General features: G+C 41.5%; 1 protein-coding gene across 8 annotated transcripts in view; it reads left to right on the forward strand.

Moving 5' to 3' along the window:
* Window positions 1-9,408, forward strand: part of ZNF330 (zinc finger protein 330) — a 118,210-nt gene that overhangs the window by 42,193 nt on the left and 66,609 nt on the right. For 5 of the 8 annotated variants that reach the window (XM_057310085.1, XM_057310089.1, XM_057310088.1 and 2 more), the window contains one exon: window positions 7,142-7,332. The exons of 1 other annotated variant lie outside the window; for it this stretch is intronic. The gene's annotated coding sequence lies outside the window, so the exon portion shown is untranslated. Of the gene's footprint in view, window positions 1-2,306; window positions 2,456-7,141; window positions 7,333-9,408 lie in introns of all 8 variants that reach the window. 2 more of the 8 variants (XM_057310087.1, XM_057310090.1) reach the window with 1 other exon arrangement.

A 9,408-nucleotide genomic window follows, 5' to 3' on the forward strand; every position in this document is an offset into this window, starting at 1 on the left:
AGGATGATGGATTTGAAGAAACATAGCTAGCAATTTTGGATCTGAGGATTCATTTTAGGGCTCTTTGCTTTCAGAGTCCCATTTTTATCTACTTTACCACACAGCTAGCCAGCCTTTGACCCCACAAACAGAAGAAATTACATCTCCTTTCATGAGTAAAACACGAATGGTCTTTGTAGACAATTTGTTTTTGATGTCTCTTCTACCTCCTTGGTACCACTGATAGGAATAAAAAAAATAGTTGTAACTTTTCAACAAATTATAAGAGGAATAGATCTTAATATTCTAAGTGGATAATAACTTCAAGTTAAAAACATTTCACAGGGGTACCTGAGTGGCTCAGTCAGTTAAGCATCTGCCTTCAGCTCAGGTCATGATCCCAGGGTCCTGGAATGGAGTCCTGCATCAGGCTTCCTGCTCAGTGGGGAGCCTGCTTCTCCCTCTCCCTCTGCCTGCCGCTCCCTCTGCTTGTGCTCTCTTCCTCTCTCTCTCTCTCTGTCAAATAAGTAAATAAAATCTTAAAAAACAAAAAACGGTTCACAAACATTATTGAGTAGAGAGGTGTGCATCTGCTAAATACTGGGCACTGTGGGAGATACCAGGAAAAAGGCATGATGTCTGCTCTTTAAAGATACCATAACCTAATGAAGAAATAGATATCTCATGAATAACACAAGGTGTTTCCTTGCTGTCAGAAACTTCAGGCAAAAATTGCTGTGTGAAGGCTGTCTGCCCAGATTAAAAGGATGTCTACACTGGCGTTGATGGGGGTGGGGGGTGGCTCGTGAGGGATTTTGACGGGATAGACATGGGTGATTTGAGGCTGGGATAGGAGTGTGAGTCAAGGAGCAGGGTCTTTCACTGGGAGGAATGAGCCATTCAGAGAGTTGAGAGAGGTCCTGGTTTCAGAGTCACACCAGGGAGGAAAACGGTCACAATTACAGGTGGCCGAGCCTACACTGCACCCCTTATTGTCGCCACTCCTCAACTTTTGGATTCTTGCTCCATCTCACTCTCAGCAGATAAGCTTGATCGACTTTAAAGAGGAAAGGCAGTCTTAGATTTTGGTACGAAATGAACAAACCCACCTGTATATGTACTCCTCGGCTCCTCCTTTTTCTGAGGGAAATAGAAAAATTGTCTCTTCTAAGATGAATTCCTCTGCCTGCTTTAAATCTAATTTCCTCCCCCCCACCCCCAATCCTTGCACCTTGTTTCTCTCTCTTCCTTTCAACCTCCCTCTCTCAGCTGGATTCTTCTCAGGCCAATTCTTCCCTATTTACACATTCCCAATAAAAATGAAAGCTTCCCTGGATTCTTGATCCCTGACCAGCTCCACCCTATCCCTCCTGCTCTGCCCTTCATAACAAAATTACTGGAAATAGTTGTCTATACATCTGCCTTGACGTCCTCATACTCAGTCCTCTCATATCTGGCTTCCTTAAGCATCTCTTCACTGAAACAACTCTCCCTAAGGTCACCAATGACTTCATTGTTGCTAAGCCCTGTTGAGGATTTTCATTGCCATCTGTACTCGTCAAGGTAGTGAATGCAAACTTGTCCGTGGACAGACCCCTACATATCAGCGGCATAACATAGTCAAATGTTCCTTTCTTGACCACGCACAGTCTGATGCTGGTCAGATGGCCCCTTCCATCCTGTAGCTATGCCATATGGAATATAGAAGTGCTCTAATTATTTACTGCTGCTTAACAAACAACTCCAAATGTACTGGCTTAAAACAGTGTCAATATTCATTTGTTCATGGCTCTGCAATCTGGACAGGGATTTACAGATCTAGTTTTTCTCTGTTCCACTCAGCATCTGCTGGAGTAGCTCCAAGGCCAAGGACTAGGGTCATCCAGAGATACACGCTCTCACGTGTCTGGAGGTTGGTACTGGCTGTAGCTGGGACCTCGGTGGCACTGTTGCTGGAACGTGGTCTTCCCACGTGGTTGCTGGGCTTCCTCACTGCATGATGTCTTGGCAGGCGTGACAGGAAAGTGCAAGGCGTAGCTGAATGCTCTTTCCTGACCCACTGCTAGAGGTCGTGCTGCATCACTGAGGCTGGCTCCACACCGCTGACTTGACTCCTTAGCAGCACTGATGCATTAGCTCTGTTTCCTTATGAAACTTTCTCTTTCCTTCTTCTTTTTGTCCTATATTCTCTTAGCTCTAATTTTATATTTTCGTTCTTAGGGCAAAACCCCAAATCCAGGATATGGTCTGGCCCCGTATACTTTTCCACTCTTCTCTTGAACCCTGTTCTCTCTCTCTCTTTTAAAAGATTTATTTATTTATTTTAGAGAAGGAGAGAGAGAGAGAGGAGGGGAGAAAGAATCCCAAACAGACTGAGCTGAGCATGGAGCCCCAAATGGGTCTTGACCCCAGGACACTGACATCATGACCTGAGCTGAAATCAAGAGTTGGATTCTCAACTGACTGGGCCATGCAGGTGCTCTTTTGATTTTTCTGTTGCAGCCACATGAACTGTATTTAGTCTTTTATCTAGGCCACATCCCCTAAGACACTGGGGCCTCTTCCCTAGCTGTTTTCTCTTCCTGAAATGCCTTCCTTAGCTCTTGTGTGTCTTCTATAGGTAGCTTCCCTTGCCCTTCAAAATTAGTTCAAATCCATCTATTATAGAACTTCTAATACAAGCATATATAGCCACCTTCAAAGCATTCCTATCAGTTCCCTTATTTACGTTGGTCTTCATCTCTACAATATACGCTCATTGAAAGGGACCTACACGCTTTGCTTACCAGATTATCCCTACTGTCTACTTAGCACAGTGCCTGGCACATAATAAATATTTGTGAATAAGTGAATATGCCACTCAGCCTTGGGTAGCAAGAAATACAGTCCAAGCTTTATTAATATTTCATAAGTTTGGAAATGTGTGTGTGTGCATGCATGCCCATGTGTTATGTGTGTATCCAGGATCCTGACATTTACCACGCAGGGTCAGATATGCTTACCATCCTGCAGTGAATGGAACAGTATAATACAATTAAGAATTACCCAACATCATACACAAATAGTGCCCCTCCCCTGCTTTGAGAAATCATAAATCAGTGGTTTGACTAACCTTCTTAGCTGACCTTTTGTATTAGAATAAGCAAATATTAAAACCTGGCAGTGATAAAGGGAAGTTCTGTGGCTGAGTCTCTTCACCCCATTTTCTCTATTCTGTAGAATGCCAACTTCCTGGGTCTCCACTTAAGAGTATGACTATAATAGGAAGTTGTGGCTCCTTGGCCTTGCAGACTGTGGAGACCTGTGTACCTCCAGCAAGTAAGCCCACCAGGCCTCTGAAATTCAATTGAGTTGCCTTTATATGCTGGCAAGGGGACAAGTTCACTGGCTCGGTGGGTCAGTGCTATACCTGTCGAGTGTAGCAAAAAGTGAGCAACTGACAGACATCAGATTAGCTCTCTTAAATTGTGTTATTGTGACTGAAATGGCAGAACAGAGAGGATGAAAACTTGTCATGATCAAAGTGCTTGTGGAAGAATTTGAATGCATATGGCTAAGTGCGAGAAGCTAATCTGAATAGGCTGCATACTGTTTGACTCCAACTATATGACATTCTAAAAAAGGCAAAACTATGGAGACAGTAAAAAGATGAGTGGGTTGCCAGGGGTGCAGAGAGGGATGAATAGACAGAGCACAGAGGATTTTTAGGACAGTGAAAATATTTTGTATGATCTGTGTGATATTGTAACAATGGATATATGTCATTATACATTTATCCAAACCCACTGAGAGTGTCTGACATCAAGGGTAAACCCTTGGGTAACCCATGGACTTTGGATGATCATAATGGGTCAGTGAAGATTCATCCTTGGTAACACATATACCATCATGGTGAGTGATGTTGACAACAAGAGAGATTATGCATGTGGGGGGGCAGGGTGTATATGGGAAACCTCTGCCTTCCTTTCAATTTTGATGTAAATCTAAAACTGCGCTAAAAAAATGAGTCTTTTTAAAAAATTCTAATGACATCATCAGTTATAATGGGATGATATTAAGTACTGGCTGAGCATTTTTTCTATCCCTAGGAGTTAAGTCTGAGGATTACATTGGAGATATGACTGTATTCATTATCTCTTGCTGCAGAACAAATTACCCAAAAACGAGTGGCTTAAAACTATAAATATTTACTATCTCTCAGTTTCTGTAGGTCGGGAATTCCAGGGTGGCTCACTTGGATGCTTTTAACTGAGTGTTTCTCGTGAATTTGCAGTCAGATATCATCTGATAGCTTGACTGGGGTGAAGGATCCATATTATGTGGCCAGAAAGTTGGTGCTGACTGTTGGTGAGAAGCCTCACTTCCCTCCCACATGGGCCTCCCATAGGACTCCTTGAGTGTCTTCTGGATTTCCCCTAAGAGGGCATTCCAAGAGACCAGAGGAGAAGTGAACCTTTTTTTTTTTTTTTTTTTTTTTGTATTCAGTGGTCACACAGCTTCCTTGATTCAATGTAGGAGAAGCCCTCATACAAAGGCGTAAATAACAAGAGATGAGGATCATCGAGGATATCTCCGAGGTTGGCTACTATAGTGACTTATCCAATTTTCCAAGGCTGAGTTGGAGAGCTCTGATTATTGGCATAGGAATCCTAATTGCCTGAGGTTCTGCACTAGAGTCCATGATGGTCTGATGACTTTGGACATCAGAGGGAAAATGGGAGTGGGATAGACACAATTATGTCCCTGCCAACTCCTAGAACTTGTGGATATATTAATTCACAAGGCAAAAGTGATTTTGCAGATATAATTAACTTAAGGATCTTGAGACGGGGAGAGTGTCCTGGATTACCCAGTTGGGCTCAATGTAATCACAAAGGTCATGCACAACAGAGGCAGGAGAGACAGAGGGGATTTGGCAACAGAAGCTTGGGTTTGAGTGATTCATTGTCATGATGAAAAGAAAATAGCCTCTGAGAGCCTGGAAAAACCTGGATTCATCCCTAGAGCCATCAGAAAGAGCACAGCCTGGCTGACACTTTGATTTTAGCTCCATAAGACTGCTTTAGACTTTTGACCTCTAGAACTGTAAGGTAGCACATTTGTTTTGCTGTACGCTTCTGTTTGTGGTAATAGGAACAATAGGAAATAATGCAGTGAGTGAGAAGGAGGAGACTTTTTTTGGGGGGGAGAAAGTGGGGTATGCTTTTCAGCTTGTTCCTCCTCTGAAAGCTACAAGTCTGTCTTGGTAAACTCTGTGTGAAGAGAAGTAAACATTTCCCCCCATTGATTGCATGTTTGCTGAGCTTCCACACTTGTGGTCTTGTTCTGCTACTCCCAGAGCCTGAGAAAAAAATATGGGGGAAGGAACCATGGCAGCACAGGGACCCTGAATGGGGAAAGAGTGCCCCCCTGAGTTCCTTGTTCCCAGGGTAAGGAAGAGCAGCACTGTTGGAGCACAAAGACCCTGAGGCAGGGAGGCAGGGGATGCATGGGACTAGACACTCCCTGCTGCTGACATTGTCAAAGCAGTGCGGCAGCCAAAGGTTGTAACCAGGTCTCACAAGGGACTTCCGGTTCCCAGGAGAGCTACTTAAGATTGAGCGTGGCCCCCAACAATAGATTGCAACTTCAAAATGGAGAGGATGACGTCTTTGTAACCAAACTGCGACTGCCTTAATTATTAAAAATGACAAAAAATTCAAGACCCACACTGAGCTGCTCAGGAGGTAGCCCACTGAGAGTGGGTTTGCACTGAGCGGACTTGGTGTAAGTTCCTGGCACATTGGAATATATTTGGCATCCACCTCAGTAGGTCCAGATGCTTCAACCATGCTCGTTATAGAACCATTCTTACACTGAATAACATTATGGCAGGGCAAGTAATGATAACCATCCAATTAAAGATACACCGTTGGTGTCAGAGGCTAAATTTTCCGCATTAATAAACATTCGTAAGTCTCAGTTGTGCTGCGCCTCTCTTGACCAGAGCCGTGAGGCCTAGGTAAATTACAGGGCTGTGCGTGCAGCCTCCTGGATCACGGGAATGATTGCAAAGCATGGAGCACCATAGTGAGCTTCTAATGACTGTTATCATCCTGGTTAAATCAGGAAGGAAGTGGAGGAAAATGAGCATCCAAATGTTGCTCGTGGAAAAAATAATTGTGTGTTGTGGCAGAAGATGTACAAAAGACAAATGACAAGTTCAAGAGTAGGAGGAAGTGAGGTTTGATTTGAATGTCTCTTTGGGATACTTGTTTTAAAATATTCAGATGTTTATATAGGTGGAATTGAGAGAACTTTCTCAGAATTTAGCAATCAACCCATTTCCCTGTTATTCTTTTAAAACTGCAAAAAGTGTGAGATTTAAATTTTTTATATGATGTCTTCTGTAAAGCAGAGCCTTTAAAATTACATATAATGTTTGATTTTTAGCAACAAATTACAAACCAGATTAATCAGAGCTTTCATGTTTTATGCATCCTTTTAAAAAACATGGGTAATTTTCTGATGATATTAGTTAGAATTTGATAAGCCTTCTACATTTCAGCCAGCCTATGCATATTTATTCAAGCATTAAAAATATATAAGAAGAGACAAAGCAACCTTAAACCATATTTTTTAGTGTCTTAACTTGTGCAAAGTCCCAGGGCGGTGGATGGAATCCTGTCTCCATGAGAGATGTGGGGCAGAGGGGACACGACCTGGGTTTTGTAGTCAGAGGACCTTAGTTCAGGCTTAAATCTTTGATTTTGTCTCTTTTTGGCTGCGTGAACTTGGAAAGTTACAGCCTCTCTTTGAAGATACAGTTTCCCATCTATAGAGTGAGTGCAACCCTTCACGCTTATGTGGGATTCAATGTTACAGATGAGATATCTATTTTGTCTCTTCTCCTTAAGTACTTTAAAAGTTTACATAGATATGATGACAAAAGGATGAAAAAATTAAAACCTAAATGCTTTAAACTTCCAAAATATTTTATATACTATACTATATATGAAAGGATATTCTTGTTCTTGTTTTTTTAAATGTAGGTTCTTGCAAATTAGTACACCATTCTTTTTTTTATTGAGGCATAATTAACGTACAACATTAAATAAGTTTTGGGTGTACATAATGATTCAAAATTTTTCTAACTTTTTTTTTTTTTTAATGCATTTGACAGAGAGAGAGAGCACCAGCAGGGGGAGCAGCAGAGGGAGAAGCTGGCTTCACACTGAATAGGGAGCCTGATGCAGGGCTCAATCCCAGGACCCTGAAATCATGACCTGAGCTGGGGGCAGACGCTTAACCAATTGAGCTACCCAGGTGCCTCTATGGTTCGATATTTGTATACATTGTGAAATGACCACCACAGTAAGTCCAGTTAATATCCGTCACCACACATAGTGACAGATTTTTTTTTTTTTTTTTGTGATGAGAACTTTTAAGATGTGAACTCTCTAAGCAACTTTCAGATATTATGGTGTACGTCCCATCCCCATGACTTCATTATTTTATAACTGGAAATTTGAACCTTTTAACCCCCCTTCACCCATTTTGCCCACCCCTAACCCTACCTCTGGCAACCATCAATATACTCTCTAATACATCATTATTTCTAAATTTGAATAGTACATCACATTTTATTATGATAAATGTGTTAGTATTCCTTGTAAGACTCTAAAAAAGATTGCATAGATGTAGGGCTTAATATATAAGGTATATAAAGCAGGTAAGGGAGAGCATGTAGATGAGTATGATAAAAGACTAGTTATAATTATGTTATCATTAAAAATACAATTCAACAAAACTTCTTTTGAAAATCTGTTGTGTATCAGGTATTGTCCTAAGTATGCCAGATTAAATGGTGAATAAAATATACACAATATTTATTCTGATGGACGTTGTATTTTACAAACAGGAACTTGTGAGGTTATCAGGAAAACTAAAGCTAGAAATTGGAAAATCCTAAAATAAATAAAATATAACCAGTAAAATGAAATTTTATTCTGAAGGAAGAACTTTTCGGAGGAAGACTGTAAAGGAAGGCAGAGTTAAGGTGGAACTAATTACATGCTACATTACTGCATACCTGTTAGCATTGTCTTAGGCTACTCTGGTTGTTCATTTTGGAAAATGATACCTATTAAACACCTGGCAGTACTAAGCAAGGGTTGGAAAGTAATATTCACCGGTCTTCTCTAGAGAATCTTATAGTCTGGTATAAGGATAAGATAATTACTGGAGACAATATATGATATAGGTTATATTCCATAAAAGAGGGATAAACAAACTAACAATAAAACAACAGCAGAACAACAAACCAGATAGGAATTTAAAGGAAGGGGGGGATTCAATTTGCTTTAACTAGAAATGACTTGCTGCAGAGGGGAGGCAAATGTGAGAGACGTTGAGGGCTGGGTAGGGTTTGTTCACGTAGAGATGCTGGTGAGGGTGTTCCAACAGAAGAGGAGCCTTCTATGTAGGAATCTGGGGCCAGTTAGAGAATAGAAAGAGCTTCACTGAGTTCTTCACTGAATTGGGGAGCATATATATATAAAATGTTCTTTTTAAAAAAAGATTATTTATTTATTTTAGAGAGAGAGAGAGAAAGTGAGAGAGAGAAAACTCGAGTGGGGGGAGGGGCAAATGGAGAGGGAGAGAAGCAGACTCCCCACTAAGCCCAGAGCCCTATGTTCTCTCAGGGCTCGATCCCAGGACCCTGAGATCATGACCTGAGCAGAAATCAAGAGTTGGCCGCTTATCTGACTGAGCCACCCAGGCACCCCATATGTATAAAATATTCTTTTTGGGTTTTTTTTAGATTTTTTTAAAAAAATTTATTTGTTTGACAAAGAGAGAGACAGCCAGCAAAAGAGGGAACACAAGCAGTGGGAGTGGGAGAGGGAGAAGCAGGCTCCCAGTGGAGGAGCCTGATGCGGGACTCGATCCCAGGACTCTGGGATCATGCCTTGAGCTGAAGGCAGACGCTTAATGACTGAGCCACCCAGGAGCCCACTATGTATAAAATATTCTGATCAGCTTGACTGTCCACTTCAATCGCCAGAATATTTGGGACCTCACATTTTAAAAGGAATATGGATGAAATAGAAACTATTCCAAGGATGATGAGGGAGCCTGAAATGCCATTTGAGGAAGGGTTGGCAGAGTCATAAACTTATCCAGAAAGAAGAAGCCTGGAGGACACAATGGAAACGGAATTTAAGTAGGCAGAGGGGTGTCTCATGGAACTGGGCAGAACTAGAGTCTAAAGGTGGATGGAATTTACAGCTGTCAAATCTTAACTGTCTTTGGAGATGTTTAGACAAATAGGGATGATGTTTGGCTGGGGCAGTTGTTCCTCACTGGATTGGCAGGTGAATTAAAGAAAGCCCAAGGCTCTTCCAAAATCAGTATTCTATAATCCTATTTGCAATTGTGATCCTATTA

This window comes from Ursus arctos, unplaced genomic scaffold, assembly GCF_023065955.2.
Source record: "Ursus arctos isolate Adak ecotype North America unplaced genomic scaffold, UrsArc2.0 scaffold_11, whole genome shotgun sequence".
Classification (NCBI taxonomy): Eukaryota; Metazoa; Chordata; class Mammalia; order Carnivora; family Ursidae; genus Ursus; species Ursus arctos.